This window comes from Bos javanicus, chromosome X (genome assembly GCF_032452875.1).
Source record: "Bos javanicus breed banteng chromosome X, ARS-OSU_banteng_1.0, whole genome shotgun sequence".
Lineage (NCBI taxonomy): Eukaryota > Metazoa > Chordata > Mammalia > Artiodactyla > Bovidae > Bos > Bos javanicus.
Window position 1 is genome coordinate 93,223,190 of NC_083897.1, and position 23,879 is coordinate 93,247,068.

Consider the following 23,879-nt stretch of genomic DNA (forward strand, 5'->3'; position numbering starts at 1 on the left):
TCCAAATGACTCATAATAGGAATGACTTTTTTTGGCTATACCACATGACATTCAGGAACTTTACTTCACTGAGCAGGGATTCAAACCATGCCTCATGCAGTAGAAGTGTAGAGTCTTAACCATTGGACCACCAGGGGAGTCCAGATCCTACAGAAATTAAGATAATGATAAAGAGATGCTACTTATTTTTATTTTTTAACTTTATTAAAAGTATAGATGATTTACAGTGTGTTAATTTCTTCTGCATGGCAAAATGACTCAGTTTAACATATATATATATACACATATATTTATATTTATATGGCTTCCCCGACGGCTCAGTGGTAAAGAATCTGCCTGCAATGCAGGGGACATGGGTTCAATCCCTGGGTTGGGAAGATCCCTTGGAGGAGGAAATGGCAAACTACTCTAGTATTCTTGCCTGGGAAATCCCATGGACAGTGGAGCCTGGCGGGCTGCAGTCCATGGGATTGCAAAGAGTCAGACACAACTTACCGACTAAACCACCACTATATATATATATATATATACCATTATGGTTTGTCACAGAATATTGAACATAGTTCCCCTGTGCTGTACAGAATTACCTTGTTATTTGTGTGTGTGTGCTAAGTCGGTTCAGTCGTGTCCAACTCTTATGACCCTATGGACTGATCCTGCCAAGCTTCTCTGTCCATGGGATTCTCCAGGCAAGAATACTGGAGTGGGTTGCCCTCCTCCAGGGGATCTTCCCAACCCAGGGATCAAACCCACATCTCCTGCAGCTCCTGCATTGCAGGTGGATTCCTTACCGCTGAGCCACCAGGGAAGCCCTACCTTGTTGTTTATCCATCCTATATATAATAGTTTGCCTCTGCTAATCCCAAACTCCCATTCCTTCTCTCCCCCACCCACCTTCCCCTTGGAAGCCACAAATCTGTTCTCTATATCTGTGAGTCTGTCTTTGCTTCATAGGTACATTGATCTGTATTGTATTTTAGATTCCACATATAAGTGATATCATATAGTATTTGTCTTTCTCTTTCTGACTTCACTTAGTATGGTAATCTCTAGGTCCATCCATGTTGCTGTAAATGCATGATTTCATTCTTTTGAGGGCTGAGTAATGTTCCACTGTGTGTATGTGTGTGTATGTTGTTGTTGCCCACTTGCTAAGTCGTTTCTGACTCTTTGTGACCCCATGGATTGTAGCATGCCAGTCTCCTCTGCCTCTACTATCTCCCAGAATTTGCTTGAATTCATGTCCATTGAGTTGATGATGCTATCCAACCATCTCATTCTCTGCTGCCCCCTTCTCCTTTTGCCTTCAGTCTTTCCCAGCATCAGGGTCTTTTCTGATAAATTGGCTCTTTGCATCAGATGGCCAAAGTATTGGAGCTTCAACTTCAGCATCAATCCTTCCAATGAATATTCAGGACTGATTTCCTTTAGGATTGACTGGTTTGATCTTCTTGCAGTCCAGTTCAGTGCAGTTCAGTTCAGTTGCTCAGTCGTGTCCGACTCTTTGCGACCCCATGAATTGCAACATGCCAGGCCTCCCTGTCCATCACCAACTCCTGGAGTTCAAGGGACTCTCAAGAGTCTTCTCCAACACCACAGTTCAAAAGCATCAATTCTTCAGTGCTCAGCCTTCTTTATGGTCTAACTCTCACATCCATACATGACTACTGGAAAAACCATGGCTTTGACTAGACAGACCTTTGTTGGCAAAGTGATGTCTCTGCTTCTTAATACGCTGTCTAGGTTTGTCATAGCTTTTCTTCCAAGGAGCAAGCGTCTTTTATTTTAATTTCGTGGCTGAAGCCACCATTGGCAGTGATTTTGGAGCCCAAGAAAATAAAGTCTCTCACTGTTTCCACTTTTTCCACGTCTATTTGCCATGAAGTGATGGGACTGGATACCATGATCTTAGTTTTTTAAATGTTGAGTTTTCAGCCATCTTTTTCACTCTCCTCTTTCACTTTCATCAAGAGGCTCTTTAGTTTCTCTTCAATTTCTGCCATTAGAGTTGTATCATCTGCATATCTGAGGTTATTGATATTTCTCCTGGCAGTCTTGATTCCAGCTTGTGCTTCATCCAGCCTGACATTTCATATGATGTATTCGGCATATAAATTAAATAAGCAGGGTGACAATATACAGCCTTGACATACTCCTTTCCCAATTTTGAACCAGGTCGTTGTTTCATATCTGGTTCTAATTGTTGCTTTTTGACCTGCATACAGGTTTCTCAGAAGGCAGGTAAGGTGGTATGGTATTCCCATCTCTTGAAGAATTTTCCACAGTTTGTTGTGATCCACACAGTCAAAGGCTTTAACTTAGTCAATGAAGCAGAAGTAGATGTTTTTCTGGAATTCTCTTGTTTTTTTTTAGTAACTAGATTCATGTTTAATTAAATAACTGAGAGAAAGTATATGTACATCAGGAGCTGGGAATCTTGGAAGCTGTATTAGAATTCTGCCTACTTCAAGGAGGGCATACTTCCTGAAATATTCTATGAGTTCAATATTTACCCTGAATGAAAAAAAGTGAAAGTGTTAGGCAGTCTGTTGTGTCTGAGTCTTTGTGACCCCTTGGACTGTAGCACACCAGGCTCTTCTGTTCATTGGAGTTCCCAGGCAAGAATACTGGAGTGGGTTGCCATGCCCTCCTCCAGGGGATCTTCCTGACCTGGGGATCAAACCCAGATCTCCCTCATTGCAGGCAGATTCTTTACCATCTGAACCACCAGAGAAGTCCAATATTACTCTAATCTTATATCAAAACCAGACAAAGAAATCCCTGGAAGTTATTTTATGGATATCAAACAAACTGATTCTAAAATGTAAAATGGAGAGGCAAAAGATCTAGTATAGCCCAGTCAATATTGATAGAGAAGAACAGATTTGGAGTACTGATGTTACCTGATTTTAAGACTTACTATAAAACTTAGTATTTAAGACAGTGTGGTATTGGCCAAAGAATAGACAAATAGATCAGTGGAACAGAGGGGAGAGCCCAGAAATAGACCCACATATATGTGGTCAACTGATCTTTGACAAAGGAGCAAAGGTAATAACAATGAGACAAAGACAGTCTTTTCAACAGGCTGTTGACACCTGTTAGGATGGCTATTTTCAAAAACAATAACAAGGACAACAAAAGTGTTGGTGAGAGTAGGGAGAAATTATAACCTTTGCACACTGTTGGTGGGGATGCAAAATAGTATAACTACTATGGAAAAACAGTATGGCAGGTTCTCAAAAATTAAAAATAGAACTATCATAGGATCCAAGAATCCCACTTTTGGTTATTTATCCAAAAGAATTGAAAACAGTGTCTCAAAGAGATATGAACACTCCTATGTTGATTGCAGCACTATTCACAATAACCAAGATGTCTAAACAACCTAAATGTCCATTGACAGGTGAATGGATGAAGAAAACATGGTGTATACACATAATGGAATACTGTTCAGCCTTTAAAAATATGAAAATTGCAATATGCAACAACAGGGATGAACTCTGAGGACATTATGGTAAGTGAAATATGCCAGTCACAGTAGGAAAAATACTGCATGAATCTACTCATATGAGGTATCTTAAGTAGTCAAATTCATAGAGTCAAAGAATGGAATGGTGGTCGTCAAGGGCTGGGGTGAGAGGGAAATGGGGAGTTACTATTCAATGGGTGTTAAGTCTCAGTCAAGCAAGATGAATAATCTTTAGAGAGATACTGTGCAACATTGTATCTATATAGTTAGCAATAATAATTTGTACACTTAAGAATTTGTTAACAGAGTAGATCTTAAGTTAAAGAGTTCTTATCACAATAAAATAAATGGTACTGAAACAACTGGACATCCACATGCCAAGAAAAGCAATCTAGACACAGAACTTACACCCTTCACAAAAATTAACTCAGACCCACATGTAAAATGCAAAACTATAGAACTCCTAGTGTTGCAGAAACCAGTAATCGAGAAACCAAGCATCACACTTGGAGAGTTGGAGATCTTAGGTTTATTACGCCGGCAGGCCCAGAGGAGTTAACACTCCAAGCTCTGAGCCCGGAACAAAGGGGTTACAGAGTTTTTATAGACAGACTATAGTGGGCAACACTAGCTGGTAATAAGCCGGTTTAAACTAAGGGGTTTTGCGCAAGCACGGGAACAGCAGTCAAGATGGAGAGGCGGATGCCTGACCTTTACACGGACAGGCATGATTAAGCAGGTTTGCAGGGGCTGGGCAGATCCAAAAAGCAGAACAAGGGTGAATAAGCTCCAGTTCCTAGTATTGTAAGTCCCCACTTTCTGAGACTACGTGACCTTTGATCCAGACTTTTCAAGGAGCAAGCTGAGTTACAGAGGCAGAAGGAGCAGGAGGTTATGTAAAAATTTAACTTTTCCTCTTCACTAGAAAATACTATAGGAGAAAAATCTAGACAACCTTGGGTTTGGCAATGACTTTTTAACTACAACACCAAATACATGATCAATGTAAGAAAGAATTGATAAGCTGAACTTCTTTGAGATTAAAAAGTTCTGCTCTGTGAAAGACAGTGAGGAGAATGAGAAGATCAGTCACAAACTGGGAGAAAATATTTGAAAAAGAGCTATTTGGTAAAGGAATATTATCCAAAATATACAAAGAATTTATGTCTGTATACAAAGACAACTTATGTCCATACAAAAACCTGCATGTGGATGTCTATAACTGCCTTATTCATAATTACCAAAACTTGGAAGCAACCAATATGTCCTTCAGTGGGTGAAGGGATCTATAAACTCTGGTACATCCAGACAATGAGATACTATTAAGTGCTAAATAGAAATGAGCTATCAAGCCATGAAAAAACAGGGAGGAACCTTAAATGTATATACTAAGTTAAAGAAGCTGATCTGAATAGGTATGATTCCAAATACATGACATTCTGGAAAAGGCAAAACTCTGGAGACAATAAAAAGATAGTGGTTGCCAGGGACTAGGGGGAAGGGGTGAGGGATAAATAGGCAGAGCACAGAGAATTTTTAGAGAAGCAAAAATACTTTGTATGATACTGTAATGGATGCATATTACGGAGTGTACAATACCAAGAGCGAACTCTAATGTAATCTGTGAACTGAGTGATTATGATGTGCTAATGTAGGTTCATCAGTGGTGCAGGATGTTGTTAATGGGGGAGGCTATGCATGTGTGGGGGCAGGGGGTATACGGAAAATCTCTGTACTTTTCTCTCAGTTTTGCTATGAATATAAAATTGCTCTAAAAATAAAGTCTATTAAAAAAGAAAACTACAGATCAAATATCCGTCATAAACACAGATACACGAATGAGTAAAAAGATGCTTTCTCTCTCTCTTTATCTATATCTGTATCTGTGTATATACACATACACACACACACAATAAAATACTACTCAACCTTAAAAAAGAATGAAATCTTGCCATTTGCAACAGGATGAATGAGGGCATTATGCTAAGTGAAATAAGTCAGATGGAGAAAGATATTTGTATGATTTCACTCATATGTGGAATATTTTAAAAAACAAACAAGCAAAACAAAAACAAACTAGGTATAGAGTACAGATTGGTGGTTACCAGAGGGGAACAGGTATGGGGATAGGGAGAAATGGGTAATGGGCATCAGTGCTATGGTGCTGGATAGAAACTAGACTTTTGGTGGTGAGCATGCTCTAGAGTATACAGAAGTCTAATTGTAATGTTGTACACATGAAAATTATATAATGTTGCAAATCAGTGTTACTTCAAAAAAACAGGAGTAGACAGTTATGGGGATCCTTTCACGATGTATATAGATATAAAATCATGTTGTAGGACTTTAAATACATGACAATTTTATTTGTCAATTATACCTCAATAAAGCTGAAAAAAAAAAAAACACATATAGATGAGTTTTTAACAAAATTCTACCAAATCAAATCCAACACAATATATGAAAAGGATGATACGTAATGACCAAGTGGGTTTTAATCCCAGGAATGTAAGGTTGGTTTAGCACTTGAAAACCAATCAGTATAATTCATCATATTAATGAATTAATAAAGGAAAACCATGTGATCAGCTCAACTGATGCCAGTGAAGTGTTTGATAAAATCCAACATCCATTTCTGATAAAATAAAAAAGAAACAAAAAGGAATCTCGTAGAAATTTAGGAATTTAGGGGCTTCTTTAACCTGATAAAGGGCACCTACATAAAACTACAACTAATTTCATTCTTTTTTTTTTGGCTATGCCATGTGGCTTGCAGGATCTTAGTTCCCAGACCAAGGATTGAACCTGGAGCTATGCTGAATCCTAACTGCTGGACCACCAGGGAACTCCCTCATCCTTTCTTTTTAAATTGAAATATACTTGATTTACAATGTTGTGTTAATTTCTGCTTATAGCAAAGTGATTCAGTTATATATATATTTATATATATATTCTTTTAAGATATGATTTTCCATTATGGTTTATCACAGAATATTGAATATACTTCCCTGTGCTATGTAGTAGGACTGTGTTGTTTGTCCACTGTCTATGTACTGGTTTGCATCTGCTAACCCCAAACTCCAACTCCATCCCTCCTTGATCCCCTTTTCCCCTTGGCAACCACAAGTCTGTTCTCTACGTGTGTGAGTCTATTTCTGTTTTGTAGATACATTCATTTGTGTCATATTTTAGTTTCCACATATAAGTGATATCATATGGAGGGGATGCTTTCAATGGTTCCCTCCTTCCTTCCCTTCTTCCCTCCTTCCCTACCTGATGTCTGCTTACCTGGGGCTGTGTCTCTGGCTGAGTTCATGGGGCCTGGCCCTCAGGCTGCTCTCCCACCAGATGCTAGGCTGTTTATTTTATTTTAATTTTATACTGTATTGGAGTATAGTTGATTAACAATGTTATGTTAGTTTCAGGTGTACAGCAGAGTGAATCAGTTACTCATATACCTGTATATGTTCTTTTTCAAATTCTTTTCCCATTTAGGTTATTACAGAATATTGAACAGAGTTCCCTGTGCTCTGCAGTAGGTCCTTGTTGGTTCACTGCGGGATCTTAATTCCCTGACCAAGGACTGAACCCCAGCCCCTGGCAGTGAGAGCACCAAGTTGTAACCACTGGACCACCAGGGAATTCCCTAGGCTGTTTATTTTTAATTGTAAAAATACATGCTCACAATGAAAAACAGACAGTGAAAATGCTACCGCTGCCCCACCGATACCACCACCACCACCACATTAATAAAGATACAGATAGAGAATTTCCTGGCGGTCCATTGGTTAGGACCCCGAGCTTTCACTGCCAAGGACCCAGGTTCAATCCCCGGTCACGAACTAAGAGCCCACAAGCTGCAAGCCGCACAGCCAAAAAAAAAAAAAAAATTAGTTACAATACAGATAAAACTTCAAGCATCAATGTGACACTCTGGCTCCCCCTCAGGCCCCCAGTTACCTATACCCTCCCTTAACAACACCTTATATCTTGCCCCCATGCATACATAAGCCTATTAAGGACTCTTTCCAGTGTCCTACCTGGAAGAAGGCAGCAGCAGCTTTTTGGGGCTTTCCTGGCCTCCACGCTGGCCCCTCTCACCCACTCTCCAAGGAGCCACTGAAGAGGTCTCACATCACATCTTCTCTGCATAGTACCCTTTGGTAGTTCCAACTTTACTCAGAGTAAAAGATCCAGATCTGGCCCCTGTCTGCCTTCCTGATCTCAACTCCTACCATGCTTGACATCACTCACCTCCCTAGAGTCACACTGGCTGTTCCCTCAGCCTGGAACACTTTCTTTTCCTTTTTTATTAAATTATATTGACATACAATATTAGTTTCAGGCATACAACATGATGCAATATTTTTATACATTACAAAATGACCACCACATTAAGTCTAGTTACCATCTGTCACTGTACAGTATTATTGAGTATATTTCCCATGTTGTACATTAGTTCCCTATGACTTATTTTGTAACTTGAAATTTGTACCTCTTAAACACCTTTAGCTATTTTGCCTAAGCCCCCCATCCTACTTCCCTCTGGCAACCACCAGTTTGCTCCCTGTATCTTTTTTTTTTTTTTTTTGGTTGTTGTTGTTTTTTGGCTGTATCACATGGTATGTGGGATCTTAGTTGCCCCACCAGGGGAACCTGTGTCCCCTGCAGTGGAAGTGTGGTGTCTTAACCCCTGGACTGCCAGGGAAGTCTCTGTTTCTGTTTTTTGTTTGCTTGTCTGTTTTGTGTTTGAGATTCTACGTATAAGTAAAATCACATGATGTTCACCTTTCTCTTTCATTTATTTCACTTAGCATTATACCTTCTAGGTCTCGCCATGTTGCTGAAAATGGCACTATTTTGTTCTTTTTTATGACTGAGTAACATTCCATTGTATATATGTACCATATCTTCTTTATTCATTCATCTGTTGATGGACACTTAGGTTGCTTCCGTGTCCTGGCTATTGTAAATAGTGCTTCTATGAACATTGTGACATATGTATCTTTTTTTTTTTTTAAAGATTATTTATTTGACTTTGGTGGGTCATCATTGCTGTGCATGGGCTTTCTCTGGTTGTGGTGAGTGGGGGATAACTCTTCATTGCAGTGTATGGCTTCTTATTGTGGTGCTTTTCTTGTTGCGGAACACAGGCTCTAGGCACGCACGCTTCACTAGTTGTGGTGCAAGGGCTTAGTTGCTGTGTGGCATGTAGGATCTTCCTGGACCAGGGGTTGAACCAGTGTCCTTTGCATTGCAAGGATGATTCTTAACCACTGGACCACCAGTGAATGTATCTTTTTGAATTAGTGTTTCCATTTTCTTTGGATGAATACTCAGAAGTAGAGTTGCTGAATCATATGGTAGTTCTATTTTTAGTTTTTCTGAGGAACTTCGTTCTATTGGGAATACTCTTCCTTGAGCTCCCTTAATGGCTTATACCTTCGCTTCTTCCAAGCAGATCTTTCAAGGTCAAATATCACCACTTCAGAGAGGCCTTCCTCTGACTACCCTGGCTAAATTATGTGACCTTTCAACTCTATTCTTTTGTTTTGGTTTATATTTCTTTGTTGTTGTTCAGTTACTAAATCCTGTGTGACTCTTTGCAACCCCATGGACTGCAGCATGCCAGGCTTCCGTGTCCTTCACTATTGTCTGGAGTCTGGTCAAACTCATGTCCATTGAGTCAGTGATACCATCCAACCATCTCATCTTCTGTTCCCGCCTTCTCCTTCTGCCCTCAATCTTTCCCAGGATCAGAGTCTTTTCCAATGAGTCGGCTCTTCACATCAGGTGGCCAAAGTATTGGAGCTTCAGCTTCAGCATAAGTCCTTCCAATGAATATTCAGGGGTTGATTTCCTTTAGGATGGACTGATTTGATCTCCTTGCTGTCCAAGGAACTCTCAAGAGTCTTCTCCAACACCACAATTCGAAAGCATCTATTCTTTGGTGCTCAGCCTTCTTTATGGTCCAACTCTCACATCCATACATGACCACTGGGAAAACCATGGCTTTGACTATACAGACATTTGTCAACAAAGTGATGTCTCTACCTTTTAATATGCTGTCTAGGTTGGTCATAGCTTTTCTTCCAAGGAGCAAGTGTCTTTTAATTTCATGGCTGCAGTCACCATCGGCAGTGATTTTGGAGCCCAAGAAAATAAAATCTGTCACTGTTTCCACTTTTTCTCCATCTATTTGCCATGAAGTGAAGGGACCGGATGCCATGATCTTAGTTTTTTGAATGTTGAGTTTTAAGCCAGCTTTTTCACTCTCTTCTTTCACCTTCATCAAGAGGCTCTTTAGTTCCTCTTTGCTTTCTGCCATTACAGTGGTATCATCTTTGTATCTGTTATTGATATTTCTCCTTGTGATTCATCCAGCCTGACATTTTGTATGATGTTCTCTGCATATAAAGTAAATAAGCAGGGTCTCAAAAATGATAGAATGATCTTGGTTTGTTTCCAAGGCAAACCATTCAACATCACAGTAATCCAAGACTATGCCCCAACCACTAATGCTGAAGAAGCTGAAGTCAGATGGTTCTGTGACCACCTACAAGACCTTCTAGAACTAACAGCAAAAAAAGATGTCCTTTTTCATCATAGGGGATTGGAATGCAAAAGGAGGAAGTCAAGAGATACCTGGAGTAACAGGCAAGTTTGGCCTTGGAGTACAAAATGAAGCAGGGCAAAGGCTAACAGAGTTTTGCCGAGAGAACACACTGGTCATAGCAAACATCCTCTTCCAGTAACACAAGAGAAGACTCTACACATGGACATAACCAGATGGTCAATGTCAAAAGCAGACTGATTATATTCTTTGCAGCCAAAGATGGAGAAGATCTATTCAGCCAGCAAAAATGAGACCTGGAGCTGACTGTGGCTAATTGAAGAAAGTAGGGAAAACTACTTGGCCATTCAGGTATGACCTAAATCAAATCCCTTACGATTATACAGTGGAAGTGACAAATAGATTCAAGGGATTAGATCTGATAGACAGAGTGCCTGAAGATCTATGGACGGAGGTTCATAACATTGTACAGGAGGCGGTGACCAAAACTATCCCCAAGAAAAAGAAGTGCAAGAAGGCAAAGTGGCTGTCTGAGGAGGCTTTACAAAGAGCTGAGAAAAGAAGAGAAGCAAAGGGCAACGGAGAAAAGGAAAGATATACCCATCTGAATGCAGAGTTCCAAAGAATAACAAGGAGAGATAAGAAAGCCTTCTTAACAATGCAAAGAAATAGAGGAAAACAACAGAATGGGAAAGACTAGAGATCTCTTCAAGACAATTAGAGATACCAAGGGACATTTCATGCAAAGATGTGCACAATAAAGGACAGAAACAGTAAGTAACTAGCAGAAGCAGAAAATATTAAGAAGAGGTGGCAAGAATACATAGAAGAACTGTACAAAAAAGGTCTTAATGACCTGGATAACCACAGTGGTGTGGTAACTCACTTAGAGCCAGACATCCTGGAGTGTGAAGTCAAATGGACCTTAGGAAGCATTACTATGAACAAAGCTGATAGAGGTGATGGAATTCCAACTGAGCTATTTAAAATCCTAAAAGATGATGCTGTTTAAGTGCTGCATGAAATATGTCAGCAAATTTGGAAAGCTCAGCAGTGGCCACAGGACTGGAAAAGGTCAGTTTTCATTCCAATCCCAAAGAAGGGCATTGCCAAAGAATGGTGAAACTACCACACAGTTGTGCTCATTTCACATGCTAGCAAGGTAATGCTCAAAATCCTTCAACCTAGGCTTCAACAGTACATGAACTGAGAACTTCCAGATGTACAAGCTGGAAAAGGCAGAGGAACCAGAGATCAAATTGCCAACATCTGTTGGATCACAGAAAAAGCAAGAGAATTCCAGAAAAACATTTATTTCTGCTTCATTGACTACTTGAAAGCCTTTGACTGTGTGGCTCACAATAAACTGAAAAAAAATTTTTTTTACAAATAAATAATACAAATATATATTAGAGAATTATCTAGCTACTTTCAATATACTAACATTAGAAGAAAAGAGAAATAGAAAGAGCAGAGACTACATCACCAAGTTGTTTTTTGACCAATATCCAGACTTAAACAGTGCTGGGAAGTCCCAAGTCACAGCACATCTGGATTCCCAATTGGGAAAGGTTCCCAAGGCAGCTCAGTGGGTGAGACTTCAAAGACTGGGTCCCTGCTTATAATCCCAGGATGGACGCAAACTGATACCATCATCAATCTGTGACCGAACTGCAAGCCTGGTTTTATGTTTATACTGTTTGTTTTGTCTTGTAAAACTTGGAATGTTGCTACACCTGGGGCTTGGTTGGCCAGGCCCCATCCAGGGGCTCAACAATCTCAAGATTCCTCCCCCATCTTATCTATGGTGCTACAAGTCTTACACTCATAGCAGTCAGTCCCTTACAGTCACTCCTAGTCAGAGCAGTATCCAGGCAGGTTAGAAGCAAGGTCAGAGGCCTGCTCTGCTTTGTCTCTGAAGCCTAAACAAGACTATTTATTGAATTTCCCTGTCGGTCCCAGGATTGTTTAGACTGAAGAACATAGGAACAAGGCAAAAGAACACAAGCAGTCTTATTAATTCTGTAAGTAACAATGTAGAACATACTGTAGGTTTTAGTAAAACAATCCACTCCTTGAAATTGAATGGGCTTCCCTAGTGACTCAGACGGTAAAGAATTTGCCTGCATTGTAGGTGACCTGGGTTCGATCCCTGGGTTGAGAAGATCCCCTGGAGAAGGGAATGGCAACCCACTCCAGTATGCTTGCCTGGAGAATTCCATGGACAGAGGCGCCTGGCAGGCTAAGGTCCGTGGGGTTGCAAAGAATCAGACACAACTGAGCAACTGTCAGTCAGTCACTCACTCACAGTAATTGATGGAGTGTTCCAGTAACCAGAGTTCTCAAACTTGAGAAGGTGGTCCATACAGCAGTCCTTCCGTAGCCTTGTCACAGTCTGTCAGTAAATGGGTGTAGTTATCAAAGTCTAGATAATTTAACCACCTTTGCAAGAGTCTATGATAGAAGTTTATGCTTCTATTGGCCAACAGTAGGGCAGGTGAAATTGTCTTCCGTGTTAGCTAGGTGATATTCTTGTATTACCATTTGGAGATCCATTTGCTGCATTCTCAAAGAAAGAAACTTAACAAGAGGGTTAAAGATGCATAAAAGTAGAAGAGTTGTCAAGGTGTCTAGAAGAAAGGTTAGTTAGGAGAACCAGGGCCAGACATTGGCCTATGATGTCAGTATTTCTCTAGGTATGAGAAGATGCAAGAATTTGGGCTCATAAAAAAAAAAATCTTTACCTGAAAACATCTGACTATCTGAAAGCCTGTTTTGTCCATTTTTCCAGAGTACAGTGTGAGTGCCTGATTTCTGACATCTACCCTGAATTCCTTTCAGGGAGTATTGAAGTTCAGCAGCTCTACAGCTGGCCAGATTTAATCTTAGCAGAGGCAGTCTGCAAGTGCCAGTTTCCAGTCAGCAGGCTCCTTCATAGCCACAGATTTGACCATGCTTTGGGGGCATTTCATGGCCATTGTGTCCCACGGGGCTGGAAAGGCTCATTTCCAGGTCTAGCGAAGATTCCATTGATGGGCCATTCAGTGTGTTCTTACTGGACCGCTGCTGCTGCTAAGTCACTTCAGTCGTGTCCGACTCTGTGCGACCCCATAAACAGCAGCCCACCAGGCTCCCCCATCCCTGGGATTCTCCAGGCAAGAACACTGGAGTGGGTTGCCATTTCCTTCTCCAATGCATGAAAGTGAAAAATGAAAGTGAAGTTGCTCAGTCGTGTCTGACTCTTAGCGACCCCATGGACTGCAGCCTACTAGGCTCCTCCATCCATGGGATTTTCCAGGCAAGAATACTGGAGTGGGGTGCCATTGGCCCTGTGAATAACAAAAGTCTCTGGACCATTCCTGTCTTACTAACCTCTTGGTCCAGGAAAATATACCCTCTTGTTGCTTCTTCCCATATCTAGAGTTACATTATTACAGTCATTGATCTCATCAGATCAGATCAGATCAGTCACTCAGTCGTGTCCGACTCTTTGTGACCCCATGAATCGCAGCACGCCAGGCCTCCCTGTCCATCACCAACTCCTGGAGTTCACTCAGACTCACGTCCATCGAGTCAGTGATGCCATCCAGCCATCTCATCCTCTGTCGTCCCCTTCTCCTCCTGCCCCCAATCCCTCCCAGCGTCAGAGTCTTTTCCAATGAGTCAACTCTTCGCATGAGGTGGCCAAAGTACTGGAGTTTCAGCTTTAGCATCATTCCTTCCAAAGAAATCCCAGGGCTGATCTCCTTCAGAATGGACTGGCTGGATCTCCTTGCAGTCCAAGGGACTCTCAAGAGTCTTCTCCAACACCACAGTTCAAAAGCATCAATTCTTCGGTGCTCAGCCTTCTTCACAGTCCAACTCTCACATCCATACATGACCACAGGAAAAACCATAGCCTTGACTAGACGAACCTTTGTTGGCAATTATGGAGCTATATATATCATTTTATCAGTGGCTCAGTCACATATTTGGTAATACAAGAGACAACAATTTTCTGAAACAGGCAACATAGAAAATAATATAGCTAGCAGTTGTTAGTAAGGTCATAAGCTAGAATTTAAGTCAAGAACTTTCATCAGGTATAGCCCAATATACCCCAGGTCATCTAACTTAGTTAAATGATTATATCCAGGTATTAATCTCCTGGTTGTACATAATGAAGCATTTGATATTTATTCAAAGGCTGACTACTGAATAAGCTTTAGAAACAAAGTGTCCTTTTAACAACTTAATTAAAATCTTAACAATACAACATAACAAGAAGGAACTATTTCAGAAGTGAATAACAAAACTAGAATGAAACATAAACATTTTTCATTGTAAGGGCTTTAACCCATCAAATAAAAATGAGGTTTGTCAGGGAGCCAGGAAAAGTCAGGTGGCCATCTTGGATTTCCCATAGCCCAGACTGATTTACAGCTATAGCTTACCCATTTTACATTCCCCAATTTAGGAGTAGACTATTGTCATGTTTTTAAGGACATCAGGATAGCAATAGTTTGACAGTGAGGGGTCAATTTTGTAGAACAGAAGGAGCTTTATCTACATGTACCATAATCTTTATAGATCATTATGAAATAATACTTATTTACTTTACCAAAGTAACAAAAGATTTTTAAAACAAATATAAATCACTTAAAGGCAAAGAAATTCACAATCTGTTATCAGAAGTTGCATTCTAAGAAAACTTTGTTCTCTTAACAGAGAGAGAAAACCAATTCCAGTCTGGTACCACCTTACTGTTAATAACAAAATTTGTTTATCTGGTTAATCTTAGAAAGTCTTTTCCATAAGTCTTGAAGACCTAGCAGTATTCTTCTAAAGGCATGAGAGTGAAACCATAGAAGGCATGTTTAAAATCTATTATATTGCAGTTGACAAAGCAACCTGGTCATTGCTGTGACATGTAACACTTTAATATGATAATTAGAATTATAATTAACAACATTTAATCAGGAGATATCAGATCTTTATGAATTCCACATAATTTTTAGGATACCTATATTAGTAACATCAACCATACATATAACCTGAGAAGATTTATCACTCCTCCGACAATACTTCCCATGTAATTTAACATGTCAAATGAACCCATGTAGTTTAATACCTCTCTTAGGGATGTTTTGGGGCCTTCTGAAACATCCCAAAGTTGGCTAGAGGTCAAAAGAACTTCATTAGAATTTAATTTTAGGGTATTTTGCCAAAAATATCAACAGGGTTTATAACAGTCAGATAGGATCATATAGGTCATTGTGAAAAAACAGGTACTCTCTTAGCCAAAGTTAACAAAAAGATTTCAAAGATAAACATAGAACAGATCACTTCACAGGTAAAGAAACTTAAAATCCATTATCAAAGGCAGTTCAACATCTCAAGATAACTTGTATTATGTACAAAACTATTTTCGTGGGGTCCACTTTCCATAAAACCTGTCTCTCTCTTTTTTTAAATTACTTTGTTTATTTAGAAACAGCCACCTGTAAGTCAGATCTACTTTCTTTTTTCTTGATAAAATGCAATTTCATTTCTCATACTTTTTTTTTTTACTTAAAACACATCTTGTTTTCCTTAAGCAACTATGAACTGTCCTTTATATTAGCATTCTGTAGATTGGTGAACATATATACCAATGATAATTTCTAAAAACATTTGCTTTCTTATAGAGAACATCTCAGAGTGGCACCAAGCATATTTATTAATAGTCCAAAATCTCTTTAGTTTCTCTCTAAGAGGAAGTTAGCATTTAGTAATTAATGTTCAAAATCTTATTTTATTTGGAAATGACCTAGCTATTCAATAAACTTTCATTACTTAGTTTAGCACAACCCTAGAAATTCAAGTTACCCCAATCTGGAGAGACTATTTTAGACAGACATTCCTAAAGTATAATTATTAGTATAATTATTCTTAATTATCTAAAAGCTCTTGTCCCGTTTATATATATATATATTTTAAAAGTTTCTTCACTTGAGTTACTCTCCTTATTGACAAATTTAGCTTACATTAAACCTAGGCATAATAAAAGTATTACACAATGTTGATGACTCAAGACATGTCTTAATTAGATTAGCAAACAAGCATTAATACTAGATATTTAATATTGAATATTTCCCAGTTCATGTGAACTTGAAATTCATTTAGGTTAATTTCTCTTGTAATTGTTTGATTCATAAGTGCTTACTTTTCTTTAAGCCAATTGAATAGAGCGCATTTACAAATTAACCTCATATTATCCAAAAACAAAGACACATTGAGACATAGATAAATCCAGACAGAGATCTCATAGTTTTCCATTTGAGATTTAAAATGTCTCTGACTCTTTGCTCTTTCCTTTTATTTTTTCTTGGCTTGAAATTCTAATTTGCCCAAGGCTGAGGTCTCAGACAAATTGGACTCTGTATTTCAAGGACGTGGCAAAGCTTGCGTGCTGTGCTAAATTGTTTCAGTTGTCTCCAACTCTTTGGGACCGCATGGACTGTAGCCCACCAGGCTCCTCTGTCCATGGGATCCTCCAGGGACTCTTCCCAACACAGGGATCTAACCAGGTTTCTGGCATTGCAGGCAGATACTTACCAGGGAAGCCCTGGCAAAGGTTGACTTCAAGCTTTTTCCTAGGCAGGCCTTTTTAACAAGCTGCCTGCCAAGTTGCTTCAGTCGTGTCCGACTCTGTGCGACCCCACGGACTGCAGCCTACCAGGCTTCTCTGTCCCTGGGATTCTCCAGGCAAGAACACTGGAGTGGGTTGCCATTTCCTTCTCCAATGCATGAAAGTGGAAAGTGGAAGTGAAGTCGCTCAGTCATGTCTGACTCTTAGCGACCCCATGGACTGAAGCCTACCAGGCTCCTCCATCCATGGGATTTTCCAGGCAAGAGTACTGGAGTGGGGTGCCATTGCCTTCTCCCTTTTAACAAGCTAGCTGTTTTTAATTGCATATGTAAGAAGAACCGGTTTTGCAGTTTCAAAGGAAAACAAAATTTCATTTTAACCAGTTTTTTCTGGAGTCTAAAGAATATCATGGCCACCTTGTGTCAAAAAAGTCATCTTTCCTTTCTCTAGTCATAGTTTCATAGTTAAAATACAGACCAAATAGTACTCAAATTGACTGTAATAACAGGAGCAGAAACAAACTTGCTAGAGTTGGGAAGGAGTGGGGGAAGCTAGTTTCCCCCTCTCCTCTAAGGGCTTCCCTGGTAGTTTAGCCGGTAAACAATCTGCCTGCTTTGCAGGAGACCTAGGTTCGATCCCTGAATTGAGAAGATCCCCTGGAGAAGGGAACGGCTATCCACTCCGCTATTCTGGCCTGGAGAATTCCATGGACTGTGTAGTCCATGGGGTCTCAAAGAGTTGGACACAACTGAGCGACTTTCATTCACTTTCACTTCCTGAGAGATAGGGGAAGTTAGAAAGGGATTAGCTGATGGAGAGGGAGACAGAGGCAGATGGGGATGGGGTGTAAGGCAGCAAAAGGACAAATAAAGGAGAGAGAAGCTGTGGGCCAGCTCAAGGGAGAGCCAACCTAAAAAGTGAAGATTTGATCAACTAAAATATAATTTTGGCATTGTAACATGGACTATCATCCTCACAAATCGCATAATTCTTTTTCCAAGTCCAACTTTTCTTCAGACAATTTTCAATTAGCTTTATGTGCTTTACCGTAGGCAGAGAGGAGGATCCAGCCTCTCACCTAGCACAGCACATTCTTAACCTTTTTCAATCAGCACAAACCAGAAACATTTAATAACTTTTAAAGGTTCAACCTGCTTTAATTGAAAGTTCCAATTCTCACACAATTCAATGAATACGTCCTATTCATTAGCTAAAGAGCAATAAAGTGAATCTTCCCATCTGGGAATAAAAACTTCATCAACCTTCATCTCATCCTTCTTAAAGAATGGCATTTTGTCTCACAGATCTGCTCACAGCGCCAATTAATGCTTTGCTGAAAGTTTTCGCTTTCACCTCAGGTTCAAGGGATTTGTTAACAAAATAAGCCACTCGTTATATACAAATAAATAATATGAACATTTATTAGAGAATTATCTAGCTTACTTTCAATATATTAAAAGAAAAGAGAAATAGAAAGAACAGAGGATACCTCACCAAATTGGGTTTTGATCAACATCCAGACTTAAACAGCACTGGGAAGTCCTGAGTCACAGCACATCTAGAGTCCCAGTTGAGAAAGGGTCCTAGGCAGTGTGTCCGCTCAGTGGGTGAGACTTCCCAAGCTGAAAAATTCTTAGAGATGGGAATACCAGACCACCTTACCTGCTTCCTGAGAAATCTGTATGCAGGTCAAGAAGCAACAGTTAGATCCAGACATGGAACAATGGACTGGTTCCAAATTGGGAAAGGAGTACATCAAGGTTGTATATTGTCACTCTACTTATTTAACTTATTTTTCTTTAGAGGAAAAAACATATTACTCACTCTCTAGCATATTTGTTATTGTCTTCCTTCTTCATTAGAATATCAGCTTCTTGATGGCAGGGCTTTATGTCTGATATGTTCACTGCTGCATCCCCAAACTCACACACAGTAGGTATTCAATAAATGTTTTTTTGAATGAGTAAACAAGGCAGGAGGGTATGAGGAGTAGTGGTTCCCGTGGGACGTGAAGAAGCTGTGTCCACCCCAAGTCATTCCCATTAGCGCACACACACAGGCATGCTTGAGACATGCACCGTATCATGTCTGCAATTCAGAAAGTTTGGGCTGCCAGTTTCCATCTTGTGAATATTAAAAAAATTGACTGAAGTATAGGATAGATACTATTTGACACTTTACTATGTATGTTTTAAGAGTCTTCATAGTGTCAGCACCTCTGTAGCCAAAGGCCGTGGGCACAGACTTGTCCTTAGTCAAGCAAGTTGGTAGTGAGGAGAATGCCCAGCATGGGGGACTATGAGTTCTCTCAGTAAAAGAAAAGATGTATCATAGAATTTGGGCTTGTGTTAGGTGGTTTGGGAACAGTTTAAGGAAGTGATGTTTTACTCTAGATTCAATATTATCCAGAAGTGGGCGGGGGGGGGGGTAAGTGTATAATTGGGTATACTAATACATCTCTATAGAGTGGGCAGACTAGAGAGAGACTGAAACTGTAATTGGTTAAAAAAATAGCAGCCACTCATATTAATCAGGATAGGGGATGTTTGGTTAACTTTTGTTGTTTATATTTTGTCTATGTTCAGATATGATTCGGAGAAGGCAATGGCACCCCACTTCAGTACTCTTGCCTGGAAAATCCCGTGGATGGAGGAGCCTGGAAGGCTGCAGTCCTTGTGTCCTACTCTTTGCGACCCCATGAATTGCATCACGCCAGGCCTCCCTGTCTATCACCAACTCCTGGAGTTCACTCAAACTCATGTCCATCGAGTCCGTGATGCCATCCAGCCATCTCATCCTCTGTCGTCCCCTTCTCCTCCTGCCCCCAATCCCTCCGAGCATCAGGGTCTTTTCCAGTGAGTCAACTTTTCTCATGAGGTGGCCAAAGTATTGGAGTTTCAGCTTTAGCATCATTCATTCCAGTGAACACCCAGGACTTATCTCCTTTAGGATGGACTGGTTGGACCTCCTTTCAGTCCAAGGGACTCTCAAGAGTCTTCTCCAACACCACAGTTCAAAAGCATCAATTCTTTGGCGCTCAGCTTTCTTCACAGTCCAACTCTCACATCCATCATGACCACTGGAAAAACCATAGCCTTGACTAGACACACCTTTGTTGGCAAAGTTATGTCTCTGCTTTTTAATATGCTATCTAGGTTGGTCATATAGGTTTCTCAAGAAGCAGGACAGGTGGTCTGGTATTCCCATCTTTTTCAGAATTTTCCATAGTTTATTGTGATCCACACAGTCAAAGGCTTTGGCATAGTCAATAGGGCAGAAATAGATGTTTTTCTGGAGCTCTCTTGCTTTTTCCATGATCCAGCGGATGTTGGCAATTTGATCTCTGGTTTCTCTGCCTTTTCTGAAACCAGCTTGAACATCTGGAAGTTCACGGTTCATGTACTGGTGAAGCCTGGCTGAATTTTGAGCATTACTTTACTAGTGTGTGAGATGAGTGCAATTGTGTGGTAGTTTGAGCATTCTTTGGCATTGCCTTTTTTTGGGATTGGAATGAAAACTGACCTTTTCCAGTCCTGTGGCCATTGCTGAGTTTTCCAAATTTGCTGGCATATTGAGTGTAGCACTTTCACAGCATCATCTTTCAGGATTTGAAATAGCTCAACTGGAATTCTATCACCTCCACTAGCTTTGTTCATAGTGATGCTTTCTAAGGCCCACTTGACTTCACATTCTGGGATGTATGGCTCTAGGTGAGTGATCACACCGTCGTGATTATCTGGGTCATGAAGATCTTTTTTGTACAATTCTTCTGTGTATTCTGGCCACCTCTTCTTAATATCTTCTGCTTCTGTTAGGTCCATACCATTTCAGTCCTTTATCGAGCCCATCTTTGCATGAAATGTTCCCTTGGTATCTCTAATTTTCTTGAAGAGATCTCTAGTCTTTCCCATTCTGTTGTTTTCCTCTATTTCTTTGCATTGATCGCTGAGGAAGGCTTTCTTATCTCTTCTTGCTATTCTTTGGAACTCTGCATTCAGATGCTTATATCTTTCCTTTTCTCCTTTACTTTTCACTTCTCGTCTTTTCACAGCTATTTGTAAGGCCTCCTCAGACAGCCATTTTGCTTTTTTGCATTTCTTTTCCATGGTGATGGTCTTGATCCCTGTTTCCTGTACAATGTCACGAACCTCCGTCCATAGTTCATCAGGCACTCTGTCTATCAGATCTAGTCCCTTAAATCTATTTCTCACTTCCACTGTATAATCATAAGGGATTTGACTAGGTCATACCTGAATGGTCTAATGGTTTTCCCTACTTTCTTCAATTTAAGTCTGAATTTGGCAATAAGGAGTTCATGATCTGAGCCACAGTCAGCTCCCAGTCTTGTTTTTGCTGACTGTATAGAGCTTCTCCATCTTTGGCTCCAAAAAATATAGTCAATCTGATTTTGGTGTCGTCCATCTGGTGATGTCCATGTGTAGAGTCTTCTCTTGTGTTGTTGGAAGAGGGTGTTTGCTGTGACCAGTGCGTTCTCTTGGCAGAACTCTATTAGCCTTTGCCCTGCTTCATTCTGTACTCCAAAGCCAAATTTGCCTGTTACTCCAGGTGTTTCTTGACTTCCTACTTCTGCATTCCAGTCCCCTATAATATAAAGGACATCTTTTTTGGGTGTTAGTTCTAAAAGTTCTTTTAGGTCTTCATAGAACCGTTCAGCTTCTTCAGTATTACCGGTTGGGTCATAGGCTTGGATTACCGTGATATTGAATGGTTTGCTTTGGAAACGAACAGAGATCATTCTGTCGTTTTTGAGATTGCATCCAAGTACTGCATTTTGGACTCTTTTGTTGACCATGATGGCTACTCCATTTCTTCTAAGGGGTTCCTGCTCACAGTAGTGGATGTAATGGTCATCTGAGTTAAATTCACCCATTCCAGTCCATTTTAGTTCACTGATTCCTAGAATGTCGACGTTCATTCTTGCCATCTCCTGTGTGACCACTTCCAATTTGCCTTGATTCATGGACCTGACATTCCAGGTTCCTATGCAATATTGCTCTTTACAGCATCGGACCTTGCTTCTATCACCAGTCACATCCTTAGCTGGGTATTATTTTTGCTTTGGCTTCATCCCTTCATTCTTTCTGGAGTTATTTCTCCACTGATCTCCAGTAGCTTATTGGGCACCTACTAACCTGGGGAGTTCCTCTTTCAGTGTCGTATCTTTTTGCCTTTTCATACTGTTCATGGGGTTCTTAAGGCAAGAATACTGAAGTGGTTTGCCATTCCCTTCTCCAGTGGACCACATTCTGTCAGACCTCTCCACCATGACCCACCCGTCTTGGGTGGCCCCACATGGCATGGCTCTGTTTCATTGAGTTAGATGAGGCTGTGGTCCATGTGATCAGATTGGCTAGTTTTCTGTGATTATGGTTTCAGTGTGTCTGCCTTCTGATGCCCTCTCACAACACCTACCATCTTACTTGGGTTTCTCTTACCTTGGACGTGGGGTATCCCTTCATGGCTGCTCCAGCAAAGCGCAGCTGCTACTCCTTACCTTGGATGAGGGGTATCTTCTCACGGCCACCCCTCCTGACCTTGAATATGGGGTTGCTCCTCTTGGCCACCTTCCCTGACCTCGGGCATGGGGTAGCTCCTCTAGGTTGCTCCTGTGCCATCTCAGCCTGGCACACTCGGTGGCTGCCCCTGACCTTGGGCGAGGGGTAGCTCCTTTTGGCCACGCTTCTGCATGGTCCGTTGCAGCTGGCATGCTTATGGGAAGGTTAATGTCAACCTTTGAGACAACTTATGCCAAGGGGTATCTTCCAGGACTGCTGCTTCCAGTGCCCCCGTCCCTATGGTGAGCCCCCACCAACCAACACCTCCACAGGAGACCTTCCAAGACTAGCAGATAGGTCTGGTTCAGTGTCTTGTGGGATCATGGCTCCTTCCCCCTGGGTCTTGGTGGGTGCAAGACTTTGTGCCTTCCAAGAGCAGTGTCTATGGAAGTCCTATAATCAAATTCTGCTGGTCTTCAAGGTCTGATTCCCTGGGGATTCCCAGTCCCTTTGTTGGATCTCCAGGCTAGGAAGCCTGACATGAGGCTCAGAACCTTCACAACAGATGGAGAACATCTTTGGTATTGTTGTTCTCCAGTTTGTGGGTCGCTCACCTGGCAGGTATGGGATTTGATTTTATTGTGATTGCATCTCTCCTACTATCTTGTTGTGGCTTCTTGTCTTTGGACGTGGGGTATCTTATTTTTGGTGGGTTCTAGTTTCCTTGTGTTGATGGTTATTGAACATCTAGTTGCAATTTTGGTGCTCTCACAGGAGGAGATGAGCACATGTCCTTCTACTCCGCCATCTTGAACTGGAAGCCTAAATTCTGGTGTCTGATCTTGGCTCAGATTCTTTGTGTCTCAGCACAAAGAATTCAGCGAGAGACAAAGTAATGGGTAAGAAATGGAATTAGAGAGAAACACATTCCACAGACAGTGTGGGCTTTCTCAGAAGGCAAGAGTCACACTTGTATGTATTTCAATTTGAGAAGTGGTTTTTATTGTGCTTTTATTGGTGTCTTTGTTGCAGAGATAATAATTATCATAGAAACAAAAACAATTATATATGCTGAGTGCTCATTTGTATTTCTTCTTTTGTGAATTGCCTTTTCATATCCTTGAATGTTTTTCTGTTTGGCAGTTTTTCTCTTAGTGATTTGTAAATTATATATATATATATGTGTGTGTGTGTGTGTGTATATATATGTATATAGTGTCATAGATGGTTAGAGATGTATTTTTTCCTAGATTGCCATTGCTTTTTAATTGTTTGTGGTGTTGCCGACATTTTAGTAGTCAAATGTAAGTCTTTTCCATTAATAATGTCTTTTTTAGTTTTTTGTGTTAGATTTTCTATATTCCAGATTAGTTGTTATTTCCCCCCAAAAAATAAGTTCATGTTTTTCATGCTTGAATCTTCCATTTGGAATTTGTGTGACCCACAGAGCAAACTTTCTATTTCTCCCCTTTCCAATACTTAAGCAAGTTTCCCAAATTTAACACTGACAAAACTATTTCTTCCCCAACTGGCTCTTGGTGCTTCATTTTGTCTTTATAGTAGACCACAGCAGACAATATTCATGGCTTGAAGCCATTCTCTGTCAAATCTGCTCATTTCAACTCCCACCTTGCTTAGCATGTCAGCAAAGTCTTAAGGCCAGCTATACTTGGTTTTTTTTATGCAAATAAACACAGTAACCTGCTC

The 23,879-nt window shown here is 40.5% G+C and overlaps 1 long non-coding RNA gene across 2 annotated transcripts in view; it reads left to right on the top strand.

The window, feature by feature from the left end:
- The window catches only part of LOC133243379 (uncharacterized), a 77,969-nt gene that overhangs the window by 49,291 nt on the left and 4,799 nt on the right, over positions 1-23,879 (top strand). Inside the window, exons 3-4 of one of the 2 annotated variants that reach the window (XR_009735062.1) lie at positions 3,407-3,517; positions 6,249-8,259. This is a non-coding gene — a long non-coding RNA (uncharacterized LOC133243379). Of the gene's footprint in view, positions 1-3,406; positions 3,518-6,248; positions 8,260-23,879 lie in introns of those variants that run through there. The other variant, XR_009735063.1, reaches the window with a different exon arrangement.